Below are 15668 nucleotides of genomic sequence, written 5' to 3'. Positions count from 1 at the left end.
ATAATATTCTCCTGGTAGAGAAATAGTTTTGAAAACCAAACACGTAACACTGGAGTAGTACACAGTATACCAAGTGGCATTTAAGACATGGGTTAAGGTTGAAAACAGCATAAAATTTGTATATTTCTTCACGGGCTTAGACAAGCATACCTTTTTAATGGATGTTTAACGTAATTTCTGGTCGCTATGCTTTGCCATAAACTAAAACCAAGATTAATTCAACAGAGTAAAGAGATCAAGGTTTGGGAGTTCGTTGCGCCAACTGCAGTATTTTGGTGAATCATAAAATAAGATTTTTGAAGCAAAGTCAAATTCTCTGATTGTACTGATAAGGAAACTGAGGCTCTGAAATGTGAAAATGGGCCTTTTGTAAGACGACTTAAGGTAGAGGCAGAGCCGCCAGCAAAACTCAGGCCTTCCAACTTGCAGTCAAGGAGACTTTGTTAAGTTCAATGGATAGTATAGTTAGAGCACATCAAGTTCCTATTTGTTCTGATGCGCATATTTTTTTCTTGCCAATCATTTTCCTCTTATAAAAATTCTGTAGACACAGCCATCCTTTTTTTTTTGCATTTGTAATCTGAGGACAGACTGGGGTCATTCCTGAGACAGCTTTGTTCCTAAGAGAACAAAACTATTTTTTTGAAACTCTAGAGATGACTGCTCTGGAAGAGAGAAATGCATGTTTTCGTCTAGAGTTATTCTGAGGTGACAGATCTCATGATCACTCTGGATTATATTCTTCTACTAGTGGACTCTAAGGATACATACAAAAGCCCCATAAGTCCTTAATGATCCTACAGGGCACTAGAGACCCTATCAATTTGTTTATCAATTTGCAGCTCTCATTTCGTGACAAGTGAAACACCAGTAAAAAATAATTTCCTGCCTCAATATTTTAGAGAATACAAAGAAATACACAATCACTGTAGATCTGCGAGCTCCTGCCAAGTCTGGTTTTTATTATTATCCATATGAAGAGAATCTTCTGTTTGCCAACATCTATAAAGGGGCTGATTTCCTCAGATCCGTAGTAATTGTTTAATATTAAATCAGTTCAAAATTTCAGGGCTTATTTCTCAGAAGCCCTTTGTCTAGCATCAGGTGTGTATCTAGACAGGACAGCACCTGTTAATTTTTAGGTTACAAAAAACAAAAAGATAACGTGCATTTTCCCAAGTCTTAATGGAAACTCTTTACAGTTTAAATAGTGTAACTTGTTGACAGAGTAAATAAGATCTTCAATTCTTTCTGGAGATCAAAAATGTGCTCAAAATAAATAGAAGCTTCAGCTTTTAAGAGGCAACATCGTCTGGATTCCTTATGTAATTTGATGCTTTCTTGGTAGATTGACACCATTTTAAAATGATTTTAATAAAAAAATCAAGAGTGAATATAATTACTTAAAACCAGGTCAAATAAAAAAGACTATTAAAGATCGCATAAGCCTTGTAATCTATTTCAGGGTTTATTCTAAAAGATAGATTTCCTTTGTGTTCTCTGTTCTTCCCTGCCAAAAGACACAGAGCTTCTCTGTGAAGCTGTGTTTGGGGTCGACACCTGATTACCACTCTTTTTAGCAAACAGGGTGATAAAGAGGTCCACCGGGTGACCCTAAGGATGAAATCATAACAGTCTGCAGGATTGGATTGTGGACTGTGGTTTCAACCCAAGAGCTTCAGGCCTCTTCCCCTTCACCAATTGTTTTCTCTTCTCCCCCAGCCATCCCCCAAACCTCCCTTGATTCCCAATCTCCAGGGCCCTGGGGGCCTGTCCTTCCTACACAAACTTTCTCCTGGAAGCACTGGAAAATCTCAGAAAGAATCTTCTTCCCCCCCGTCCTGTGAATCTCATACCCTGTGGAAACTACCAGGTAGGAAGAGACTGCACACCCTTCGTGGGGAGGGTCCTGCTCATTTCAGAGAATCTGCAAAAGCACTTACAAGACAGCAAAAGCATACATGCAGCCTGTCCACCCCACACAGCGTGGCTGTTTCTCTAGTACTCAGGCCCTGACTTGGCTGACACTGCCGTCACAGGTTTTCCATCGCTGAATAACATGGCATGGGGCTGCTGCGCTGGGCAATAGGCCTACACTTGCCCTCAACATCACCAAAGCTCGTTAGATCCCATTAATCAAATATTTGCTTTTTCATTAAACACACAGTTCTAGAAACACAAATTTCTGGCAGAGCTGACCCTTGCATGATGTGAGTCTCGATAAACCAGCAAATTTTCCTGCTGACAATCCTCAGGTTACATGCTTTCCTGGTCCTACAGGCAGTGTCAGTTATCTGCTGCCCTCTTTTGAATTTTAGGGCATACTGCACTCATAAGTAGGATCTGTTGCCTGAAGGAGCCTCTTCTGCCCAAGGGTAGGTTCAACCTTCTGGCTTAGTTTTCCAATGACCAGCAAGGGCTATTCAAGTGCTGCTAGAATACTAGCACATTAGAATACCTTTTTTTTTTTTTTGGAGGAAGATTAGCCCTGAGCTAACATCTGCTGCCAATCCTCCTCTTTCTGCTGAGGAAGACTGGCCCTGAGCTAACATCCGTGCCCATCTTTCTCTACTTTATATGTGGGACACCTGCCACAGCATGGCTTGACAAACAGTACGAAGGTCCGCACCCAGGATCCAAACCAGTGAATCCCGAGCCCCTGAAGCAGAACGTGCAAGCTTAACCACTTCGCCACTGGGCTGGCCCCTAGAATACCCTTTGAATACTACTTTTTCTGCTGATGTTCTTCTGTGGTGAAAGCAAAACCCGTTTTCTACAACAGAGCAGCAAATGAATTATAAGACATGCTATCGTGGTTTTTGTCTTTTCTTATCTTAATCAAATTTATCACCCAGACCACCACCCACTCTGGGCTGATCTATTAATTCTCCTGACGGGCACACATACAATTCCAGTGATAAGGATACTTGAAGGAAGGCGTATGCCCGAATACAGTCCATGTGGCTGTCCAGCTGAACACATCTGTCCTTCTAGGACGGTAGACTGTGGTCCTCACAGAGATGACAGAATCACAAAGAAATCAGAAGGCCTTGCAGAAAGTTAGACCTGCTGGGCTGGGTACAGCTCATCAGTACTGCTTTCTTCCTGTCCTCCTGCCCACCTCTCCACCAGCTGCTCTCCGCTCTGGTTACGTCATCCCCCTGACCATTTGTATGGGGACTCCTTCTCCAACGCTTCCCTGGTAGCATCTCGCCACTCTGTCCTCCTGTCCCCTGCTCATCTCTCCTGCTTCCTTATATCGAACTAATATATGGAGGAATAGGTGAGAATATGCTCATTAAAAATAAAACAAAAGAAACTATTGTCATCTTTCTCTCAAAACCATAGGATTTCTTTGAAGAACAAGAAGACAGCAACAATGTAGTACTCAGGAAAATCATGAGAGACTTTGTCTAAGAATGTCAGTTCTACTGGAAAGTCAATTTCTGTCTATTCCTCTATGGCAGTCTCTGTCTGTCTGCCTCTCTCGTGCTTCCTTGAGCTCCACTTCGCCCCCATAGCCTTTTCTTACTTGATCATAAAGCATCATTCCCCTTTGGCCCTTCTCTTTGCCACAGACGTCTCATGTTGAGAATGGTTGCTCTCTGACCATGGAGATGGGAGAAGTGATCCCCTGTAGCTCCTAGTGGGAAAAAGAATGGATGGCACTATCTTCCTCTGGGCAGAAGAAATGCTGAAATTGTCTGATGGCCCAATCAGGTGGCTAGAAGATTAAAATGTGCCAAAAATACAGAAGCCCTCACAAAACCCCTGGGCAAATGTCCTTCTGCACTGGGGCCGGCTTCCTCGGCATGCAACCTGTGCAGTTGTACAGGGCCCTACACTTGGAAGGTCCTGCACTTAGTTTGATGCTCTGATATCACTGCCTTGAAATTCTTCATAGTTTTTGAACAAGGGGCCTACATTTTCTTTTTGTGCTGGGCCCCACAAATTACATATGTAGCCCTGCACAGCATTCAGGGGCAGCCCAGTTCCAAGGCTTCCTATTTCTTCCCAAAATGGTGGGTTTATAAATGTTCATTTATTCTGGGGGTGGAATGATGTATGGTTTGCCTCGTACCTGTTTTGGTTCTCTTGGCTTGAATGCCGGCTTGTAAGGATAACGCTGTGTGGCTGACTGGCAGTTACATTCCCAGGGATTGCAGACTTGGTCAATTATGGAAAGAGAAAGTTTCCATGGAGAACTGTGCAATGTGCCTGAAAGGAATCATCATGGCAGGTAGAAAGATGCTGAGGAATTCTGCACACGGGAGATAGCTCAGTAAAAAGAGAGGTTCACAAGCAAGTCCCAGGGGTAGTCCTGTTGTGTCTAGAAAGAAGAGACAAGAAAAACCTTTTCTTCCAGATTCTTCCTTTTCAGCTGAAGCTGCAAGGCCCCTGGTGCATACTCAGCCGATTTTTTTTTCTATCTCCTCCTGTTTACTCTGAATTCTTCCTGAGCTATTGCAGAGAAGCACTACATCAATACAATTTATTTTATTACGATGCCATGTCATATCATATATCTCCTGCTCACATTAGGTTGACGTGGCACTGTGTTTGTGTATGAGCATATATGGATACATATTATTACAATCACCGTGGAATAGCATTTATTGAGTGCCCACGACCATATTAGATGCTACAAACAGAACTGTGAGGGCACATATAACAATTTAATAACGGAAAAAAAGGACACTTTTTCTATTTAATTCAACTTACAGAAAACAAAAACAAAAAAATGACTTGGTATTTCCTCTCTGTGCCTGCTGTATGGTGGCAAGAAAGACCTCTAAAACACAAGAAGCTCTTATCTTTGTTCATTCCCCAAAGAATAATAGATCAGTCAGAGCTCTGATGCTGTTTTAATAATGTACAATTTACAATTCATTGGTTACCAAGCACTCACAGTATAATTAATTTTACAGACCTGTTCAGCAAATCCACATGGTTTTGTACAATATGGGGGGAGGCAGCTATTAGTACCAGGAGGAGGAGTCTGAGAGCGGAGGGCGAAGGGAGAAAGCCATGTTCTCTCCTCTTTCACATCAAAGTGGCCGAGCCCTGCACCATCTGGGCAGGCTGGCAGGCAGCTGTCATGGCTGTAGAAGAGACTGAGTTTGACATACAGATAACTCCCCACCAAAAAGTTTTGGGCCAGCAAAAAGTGCAATCCTTATGGGTACCATATTCAGTCTTCTGGGAGGATCTTACAAAGGAAGCATGGTGACTAAACCACAGAGCAATGGGGCCGGCCCATAGGGTGGCAGTTAAGTTCCTGTGCTCTGCTTGGGCCAGCGTTCTCCATTTCGGAGCCCTGGCAGGGACCTATGCATCGCTTATCAAGCCATGCTGTGGCAGGCGTCCCACATATAAAATAGAGGAAGATGGGGACTGATGGTAGCTCAGGGCTAATCTTCCTCAAAAACATAAAATAAAAATAAAACCAGAGAGCAATGTCAAGAATCACTGTTTTAGAAAAGAAGCTATCTCCCTCTCCTTCTTAACTATATGCTTTCGAAAATAAAATTTAAGCTCCATATGACCACTTTCCCCCTCCCAAAAGTGTGTAATAAGAGCAAGAGTACTATCTGGGGCAGGGGTGGGGGGAGGTGAGACAAAGATTGTCTGACTGCTTCATGACCCTCCAGAGGGCCATTATTTACTTGAAGAGGCCTCTGGAAATTCACATAGAATTCTCAAAGCCAAATAAAATTCACATTAAACGTGTCTAAGTGTATTTCTGATCAATGACTTGCTTTTTAAATCTCTCTTATGAACCTTTTGGATTTCCCAAATATATACATAATGTTTTAGCTTAGAACAAGTTTGTCCAAAGAGGAGAATCTGCTCAATTGTCTATTGCTGTCCTTAAAAACAGAATATAAAAAAGCTGCAAATGGGCTCAACAAACTTCTGTTATTCCTAAAGTCTGTTTTCTCTTTCTTGTGGTTTCTAAGGCCCCCAGAATGGGACTCTCATACATGTAGGCTGGAGATGCTATACAACCACCATGTTGTAACCATTTGGGGTACCACATCCCATGCAGTATGCGGGTGAAAAGCTTGGGCTTTGCAGGCAGACTGGGTTTAGAGCTTGGCTTTGTTGCTTGCTAGCTATTTAACTTGGGAAAGTCATTTAACCTCTTGAGGCCTTAGTTTTGTCATCAATAAAAATAAAGTTGAAACCATTTACTTGTTGAAAGACTGAAGGAGATAATTTGTATAAAGCAGTCTGCATAATGCCTTGTTTTTGGTGGGTGTACATGGTAAATGGTCATTATTATTTTGCTGGTGTTATTCAGTCATGATTAGTCATTTTGTTATGTCTAGCTTTTTGCTCTTTTTAGCAGCCCAGATAATAACTGAAGGATACGTGGATCAACATTGCTTCATTCTGAGCTAGGATGTTGACACAGCAGCCATGCTTTCTAATCTCCCGTTAGGTTAAATGGAGGAGATGATGGCCTATGGTCATTTCAAAGATATAATTGCCTAACATAATCCCACTCTGAGTAGCCTGGATTTCCCTTCATTGGAATTCCAAATGAGTTGGTTAACAAAGGTGGAATATTATTCTCACAAAGTTAAAGATAAAATGGACTCCTCTCCATTAGCACATTAAGTGTCTTCCAGACATGAGATGTAATACAAGGCAAGTTCAGCAATGGAAGGAGAAAGTACTCAGCACAGTGAATGAGTTAGGTCAAAGAATTAGGCCAATCATAAAGCGACACCTTCACCTTTAATGAGCATTAAAGTTAGAAGGGGGGAGAATGCATTTATAAACAGATTGAAAGTCCCTGAGAATAGAGGGGGACATGGGACACAATTGCTTACGTATACTAAGGGTTTAATATTCTCCGGATATTCTTCCAAATGCTTTGCATGTGTTAATTCATTTAATTTCTCATACTTATAGTTATGATCCCCATTTTACATATAAGGAACATGACGCACAGAGAGGGTGAGTCCAAGATGACATGAACTTCTTTTTTCCGATAAACCCGAGTCAGCTCTGCAGGTACTTGAGTTACTGTTCAAGACCGTCTGGATTGAGGTTCTACTTGAGATTGGGGCTGAAATTAGCAATGGTTTAAAATATTATTCTGAGATTATAAGTTATAACAACCTATAGTTGGAAGCCTGGGGAGAGTTGACAGAACATTCACAAGCTGGAAGGATGGTGGGAGGGGACAGTCTGAAGAATGAGAGAAAAACACCTGGAGAAGGTGCCCTGAGGCAGGCTATAGCGCTCTGGAGCTGTCGTTACCGTGACCCATTAATGGTGTTGAGAAGAGGTTTACTAGTAGCTCTCCCCACTGGGAACCACACACTGTTTGATGCCCTTCTGTTTCAGTTGGACACTTGTGGATAGGGCAACAGAGATCCATTCAGAATATGAGGAAAGGGGATAGAGTGTGGTTGTAAGGACACTCACAGACTAGAACTAGAACACAAACTGCACAACTCTAGGAATCAACACAGCTCCAGGGATCAGCTGCTCTTCCTTTCAAAGGTGGCACTATCTCTTCCTTTCCATGTCTCCTCATTTCTTAGCCTGTATCTGCCATTTTCTTTTCTTTCTATCATTAGCTGCCTTCGCTTCGTCAAGGTTTCCAAACCCCTCAACACGATCCACCATGGCCTCTCCTGCCTCAGCTCCGGCCCAAGCAGCCCTCCTTCCTACCATTTGAACGTATTTGTTACAATACCTTAGCTCATATTTCCAAGAAAGAAAATCTGATGGACTCAACTTATCTTTTTCTTATTGAAGTATAATTGACATATAACGTCATAATAGTTTCAGGTGTACAACAAAATGATTAGATATTTGTATCCATTGCAAAGTGATTGCCACAATAAGGCTAGTTACCAGTCATCATCATACAAAGTTATAAAATTTTTATTTTCTTGTGATGAGAACTTTCAAGATCAATCTCTTAGCAATTTTCAAATATGCAATACGGTATTATTGACTATAGTCATGATGCTGTACATTATATCCCTATGACTTATTTTTTTTATACTGGAAGTTGGTACCTCTTAATCCCCTTCACCAGTTTTTCTCTCTCCTTCCCTCTGGTAACAGTAAATCTGTTCTCTGTATCTATGAATTTTGTTTTGTTTGTTTGTGTCTTAGACTTCAGATAGGTGAAATCATGTGGTGTTTGTCTTTCTCTACCTGACTTATTTCACTTAGCATAATACCCTCAAGGTCCATCCATATTGTTGTAAGTGGCAAGATTTCATTCTTATTTTTTTCTTCTTTTTTTTGGTGAGGAAGATTGGCCCTTACCTAACATCTGCTGCCAGTCTTCCACTTTTTGCCTGAGGAAGATTGTCCCTGAGCTAATGTCTGTGCCAACTTCCTTTATTTTTTGTATGTGGGTCACTGCCACAGCATGGCCTGATGAACTGTGTAGGTCTGCACCCAGGATCCAAACCCTCAAACCCTGGGCTGCTGAAATGGAGCACGCAAACTCAACCACTGCATCCCTGGACTGGCCTCAAGATTTCATTATTTTTTATGGCTGAGTAGTATATATATAAACACAACATCTTTATTCTTTCATCCATTGATGAAAATTTTGGTTGTTTCCATATCTTGGCTATTATAAATAATGCTGCAGTGAACACAGGGGTGCATATATAGTTTCAAATTAGTGTTTTGGTTTTCTTCAGATAAATATCTAAAAGTGGAATTGCTGGATCATGTGGTAGTTCTATTTTTAGTTTTTTGAGGAACCTCCACACTGTTTTCCACAATGACGGCACCAATTTGCATTCCCACCAACAGCGCACTAGGGTTCCCTTTTCTCCATATCCTTGTCAACTAATTCTTGCCATTTTGAGAATAGCCATTCTGACAGGTGTGAGATGATATCTCATTGTGGCTTTGATTTGCATTTGCCTGGTAATTAGTGATGCTGAGCATTTTTTTATGTCCCTGTTGGCCATCTGTGTATCTTCTTTGGAAAAATATCTATTCAAATTCTCTGCCCATTTTTTAATTGGATTGCTTTTTTGTTGTTGTCATTGAGTTGTATGAGTTCTGTATATGTTTTGGATGTTAACCCCTTATCAGATATACGATTTGAAAATACCTCTGCCATTCATTAGGTTGCCTTTTTATTTTGTTGATAATTTCCTTCACTGTGCAGAAGTGTTTTAGTTTGATGTAGACCTACTTGATTATTTCCGCTCCTGTTGCCTTTGCCTTTGGTGTCAGATCCAAAGAAATATTGCCAAGAGTGATGTCAAGGAGCTTACCACTTATGTTTTCCTCCAGGAGTTTTATGGTTTCTGATCTTGCTTTCAAGTCTTTAATCTATTTTTAGTTAATTTGTGTGTATGGTATAAAATAGTGTAATATCATTATTTTGCATGTGTCTGTCCAGTTTTCCCAAACCCATTTATCGAAGAGATTGTCCTTTCCCTATTGTATATTCTTAGTTCCTTTGTCATAAATTGATTGGCCATATATGCATGGGCTTATTTCTGGGCTCTCTATTCTGTTCCATTGATCTATGCATCTGTTTTTATGCCAGTACCATACTGTTTTTATTACTACAGCTTTGTAACATAGTTTGAATTCAGGGAGCATGATGCCTCTGGCTTTGCTCTTCTTTTTCAAGATTGCTTTGCCTATTTGGGATCTTTTGTGATTCCACACAAGTTTTAGGAAAGTTTGCTTTATTTCTGTGAAAAATACCGTTGGGATTTTGATAGGGATTGCGTTGAATCTGTAGATTGCTTTGGGTAGTATGGACATTTTAACAATATTGATTCTTCCAATCCATGAGCACAAGTATCTTTTCATTTATTTGTATCTTCTTCAATTTTTTTCATCAATGTCTGATAGTTTTCAGTATACAAGTCTTTCACCTCCTTCGTTAGATTCATTCCTAGATATTTTATTCTTTTGGATGCAGTTGTAAATGTGGTTGTTTTCTTAATTTCTCTTTCTGCTAGTTTGTTGTTAGTATATAAAAATGCAACAGATTTTTACATAGTGATTTTATACCCTGTGACATTACTGAATTCCTTTTTTAGTCCTAACAGTTTTTGGTAGTCTTTAGGGTTTTCTATATATAAAATTATGTCATCTGCAAATAATGACAGTTTTCCTTCTTTCTCTCCAATTTGGTTGTCTTTTGTTTCTTTTTCCCGCCTAATTGCTTTGGCTGGGACTCTCATATTATGTTGAATAAAACTGGTGAGAATGGGCATCCTTGTCTTGTTCCTGATTTTAAAGGCAAAGCTTTCAGCTTTTCACCATTGAATATAATGTTAGTTCGCTTGTCATATATGGCCTTTGTTATGTTAAGGTATCTTCTGTCTATACCTACTCTGTTGAGAGTTTTTATCATAAATGGATGTTGAATTTTGCCAAATGCTTTTCCTGCATTTACTGAGATGATCATACAATTTTTAGACTTCATTTTGTTAATGTGGTGTATCACGTTGATTGATTTGTGGATGTTGAACCATCCTTGCATCCCTGAAATAAATTCCACTTGATGGTGTATAATCCTTTTAATGTTTTGATGAATTCAGCTTGCTGATATTTTGTTGAGGACATTTGCATTTATGTTCAACAGAGATATTGGCCTATAATTTTCTTCTGTTGTGATGTCCTTATCTGGTTTTGGCATCAGGATAGTGCTGGCCTCATAAAACAACTTTGGAAGCATTCCCATCTTTCCAAATTTTTGGAACAGTTTGAGAAGGATAGGCATTAAATCTTTGAATGTTTAGCAGAATTCACCAGTAAAGCTGTCTTGGCCTGGACTTTTGTTTGTTGGGAGGTTTTTGATTATTGATTCAATCTCTCTTTAGACATGTTAATCTTTGCATTATATACTTATGTTGGGTGCATAAGTATTTAAAAATGTTATATCTTCTTGTTGAATTGATCCCTTTATCATTATGTAATACCTATCTTTGTCTTTTGTTACAGTCGTTGTTTTAAAACCTATTTTGTCTGATAAAAGTGTAGCTACTTCAACTTTCTTTTGGTTTTCAAGTGCATGAAACATCTTTTTCCATCCCTTCACTTTCAGTCTGTGTGTATCCTTACATCTGAAGTGAATTTCTTGTAGACAGTATATAGATGGGTCTTGTTTTTTTTATCCATTCAGCCTCTCTATGTCTTTTGATTGGTGTGTTTAGTCCATTTACATTTAGAGTAGTTACTGATAGGTATGTGCTTACTGCCATTTTGTTTATTGCTTTCTGGCTGTGCTGTAGTTCCTCTCTGTTCCTTTCTTTTTCTCTTGCTTTCTTCCTTTGTGGTTTGATGACTCTCTGCAGTATTAGATTTCTTCTAATTATCTTTGTGTATCTACTATAGGTTTTTGGCTTGTGGTTACCATGAGGCTCATATATGAGGACATATATATAGGGCAGTCTATGTTAAGCTAATCGAAAATTAAATTTGAATGCATTCTAAAACTCTGCATTTTTACTCCCCCCTCCCCCATGTTTTATGTTTTTGATGTCACATTTTACATCTTTTTATTTTGTGTATCTCTTAACTAATTATTGAAGTTATAGTTATTTTTATTACTTTTATTTTTAACCTTTATACTTACTTTATAAGTGATTAATCCACTGCCTTTATGATATATTTACCTTTGCCAGCGAGATTTTTCCTTTTATATGTTTTCTTGTTACTAATTAATGTCCTTTTTTTTCAGCTTAGAGAAACCTTTTTAACATTTCTTGTAATACCAGTTTAGTAGTGATGAACTTCTCATGCTTTGCTTGTCTGGAAAACTCTTTATCTCTTCTTCAATTCTGAAGATAACTTTGCCAAGTAGAGTATTCTTGATTGGAAATTTTTTGTTCAGCACTTTGAATATATCATGCCGCTGCCTTCTGGCCTGCAAAGTTTCTGCTGAGAAATCTGCTCATAGTCTTATGGGGGTTCCCTTGTATGTAACAAGTTGTTTCATTCTTGCTGCTTTCAAGATTCTCTCTTTAACTTTTGACATTTAATTAAAATGTATCTTGGCATGGGTCTCTTTGGCTTCATCTTATTTGAGACTTTCTGTGCTTACTTGACTTGGATGTCTGTTTCTTTTGCCAGCTTGGGGAAGTTTTCAGCCATTATTTCTTTAAATAAGTTTTGTGCCCCTTTCTCTCTCTCTTCTCCTTCTGAGATCCCTATAATATGAATGTTTTCCCACTTGATGATGCCCCATAGGTTTCCTAAGCTACCTTTACTTTTTAAAATTCTTTTTCTTTTTGCTGGTCTGATTAGGTGAATTCTTCTGCTCTGTCTTCAAGTTCACTGATCTTTTCTTCTGCTACATCTAGTCTGCTGTTAAACCCCTCCAGTGTATTTTTCAGTTCAGTTATTGTACTCTTCAGCTCTGTGACTTCTGTTTGGTACTTTCTTGTATTTTCTATTTCTTTGTTGAAGTTCTCAGTGTGTTCATCCATTCTTCTCCCAAGTTGAGTGAGCATCTTTATTAATTACTATTACTTTGAACTCTTTATCAAGTCATTTGTTTATCTCTGTTTCATTAAGGTTTTTTTCCTGAGATTTTATCTTGTTCTTTCATTTGGGACATATTTCTGTGTCTCTTCATTTTGCTTGACACTATGTTTGTGTCTGTATATTAGGCAAAACAGCTCTCTCCCAGTCTTGAAGGAGTCACATTACATAGGAGATGAACCTTGTTGTTTAACTTTGCCCTAGCTCTTGGTCATCTCTGGACTATCTCTTCAATTGTTTCAGACACATGGGGCCCAAGAACACAATCCTGCTTGGACACCAGAGCCACGTGCTCAAGGAGTGTCCCCTGTGTGGGCTGTGCTTGCCTGTCAGCTTTGGCAGGGCTGCAGGAGCAGCACAGGGGACAAGGCACTTGTCTACTGGTACTAGCAGGTTACAGTGAGAGTACAAAAATGGTGTCTGCTTGTGCTGTTGCTAGCAAGGTAGAGGGATAATCCAAAAATCACACCCACCAGTGCCTCCATTCCTGGAGAGAGTCCCAAAAGTTTCTTGCCCCTCCAGCAGATGCTTTCAGAATAGCAAATGAATCTCTTTTATTTATAGTGTAGGCACATTTCAAACTTCTGCTTTTCTGCTGGATCCCAGAGCAAGCGAGTCTGTGTGTAAGCCCTTTAAAAGTAGAATCTTTGTTCCCTACAGCCCTGTGGTTCTCCTGGACATAGACAACATTGGTTTTTCAAAGCCAGGTGTTTTGGGGACTAATCCATGTGATGCAAGTCCCAAGAGTTAGGGTACCTGATGTGGCGCAGAAATGCCAAGCTCCTTAGGGAGAAGCTCTGTATCCATGAGATTCCTCCAGAATGTGGGTTGCCATGCTGGGGATGGGGTTTTTGGCAAGACTGCATCTCTCCCTCTTTTACCTGTCTCAGTGTGGCCCTTTTATCCTTTGTTGTGAAGGACCTGTTCATCTAGTTTTCAGAGTTTTTTTAAAGAGGGAATTTTTCCATATGTAGCTGTAGATTTGCTGTGTCCATGGCAGGAGGTGAGTTCAAGATCTTCTTACACTGTCATCTTGAACTGCCTCTCCTCAGTTTACTTTTTCTGAGCAGAGCTGTGGGTGCTGTCCATCCTGAGGGTTTTCTGCACTCTCGTAGGGTACCCACTCCTATCCCAATTAGTTGTGAGGCAGGCAGTGTGGGCTCACATGGTATAAAACATAGGCCTGGGGGCTGCTCCTTTTGCAGTGGGTCTACGCAGGGCAGCCTCCTTCCAAAGAGACTCTGTCCTAGGTTGGCACTGTAAACTGGCCTTATGCACCTCCGGATCCAAGTCTGGATCTGGCAGTAGGACGATACTCTCAGAGGAGGGTCACCAGGGCCTGGAAGGAGGCTCTGACTTAGCAGAAAGCTGTCCAGCAACTTCTTCTGGAATTTTAGCATATATTTCCAAGATTTTCTTGTTTTACCTACTCCTCAACTTCTGCTGACCCTGAGCTGGGACCATCCTTAAAGTACACACACAGAGACACACGAATATGCACACACACAAAGAAATGGGCACACAATGGGGCTTAGCATCTCCTATTCTCCATCAGTCCCTGACCTTACCCGTGAGCTCCAAATCTGCCCACATTCTTCTTCCTGTGGGGCTTTGGTACCTGCTCTATGTCCTATCCACACAGCTAACCTCAGCCAGAACTCTTTTTAGCTTAGTTTTTCTCTTGTTGGGGCTAGTACCTTGAAGGAATTCCCATTTTCTGAACCGAACAATCTATGACAGATGGACAAATACGTTTTGCTGTAAGGGCACAATGGGTCACAAATGATATGGAGCTGATGTCTATCAACTGTCCAGTGTCAGTTTACTCAACAGCATTTGTCAGTATGAGTTCAGCCAACTGTGCTCAGAGTTACTAGTCCCTCCCAGTTGCTGCTTGTCACTCACGCACATCAAATCCTTAAGGCTTGTTTTGGTTCGTGGCAAAAAAAAAAAAAAAAAAAAAAGGGAAAGCAAAAAGAAAATATCTCCTACCAAGCTAAGCTTAATTTGGGTTCATTGGATCTTTCCTAATATTTTCATCCCCATCTCACTCTTTTTGTGGAATTTTTTTTTCCTTTGACTGTTTTTCTCCTGTCCAACCTCTTTCCCTCTTTGGTCTTCTAGATCTCCTGATAATCATTTATTCCATGGCAACTCCCTGATCCACCTATCTGACCCAGCAAGATACAGTTTATTCTCTTCTTTAAAAAAAAATATGGCCTTTGATACTGCACAGTCACATCTGATTTTTTTCCCCAAGGCAACTGTTAGGGGCATCCTAAGTGTCCCTGAAATATAGGACCCTGACAGACATTGGGCAGCAGATAAATTCAATCCCATGGGGGAAAATGGGATCTTTTTGCATGGAAACCAAGCAACACAAATAGCTTTATATGTGGGCACGTTAGGATCCTGGTGTGATTTATTGAGTGCTAGGATGGCCCATTGCTCCTCAAAAGACCCTTTTTCATATCTTCCAATTCAGTAGTTCTTTATCACCTGGGGAAGTTTAAAAATTATTGATGTCACACTTCCACCCAGACCGATTAAGTCAGAACCTCTGGGGTTGGGGCCCAGACATGAGAATGCTCTTTAATTCTCTAGGTAGTTCTAATGTGCAGCCATGGTTGAGAACCCTTCCTTAGTTCAGTGGTTTATAAACTTGGCTGCACTTTGGAATCTCTAGGGAGCTTTAAACAATACTGATGCCTGGGTTCCGCCCTCAGAGATTTTGATTTAATTAGTCTGGGTTTTCGCTTGGCCATTGAGATTTTAAAAGCTCCCCAAGTGATTGTAATATTGAGAACCAGTACTGTAATGGATGCCTGAAATTTCAACACCTGAGTTTCTGACTGACACAAAAATACACATGTCCTTGGGAGAAAGATGCTACTTTTCTTAATTCCTTATACCTTAGTGTGAATGTGTTCCAGAATAAGCGTTACCATATTGAACACAGGACACCAGTTAAATTTGAATTTCAGATAAACAACAAATAATTTTTAGCATAGATATATATCCCATGTAACATTTGTACATACTTACTATATTAATAAATTATACACTACTTATCTGAAATTCAAATTTAACTGGGCATCTTATCTTTTTATTTGCTAAATTTGGTCAATCCTATCCAGAAGGCTTTTTGAGAGCAGCATGTGGGA

Source organism: Equus quagga, chromosome 15 (genome assembly GCF_021613505.1).
Source record: "Equus quagga isolate Etosha38 chromosome 15, UCLA_HA_Equagga_1.0, whole genome shotgun sequence".
Lineage (NCBI taxonomy): Eukaryota > Metazoa > Chordata > Mammalia > Perissodactyla > Equidae > Equus > Equus quagga.
Note: the sequence above shows the minus strand (reverse complement) of the source record.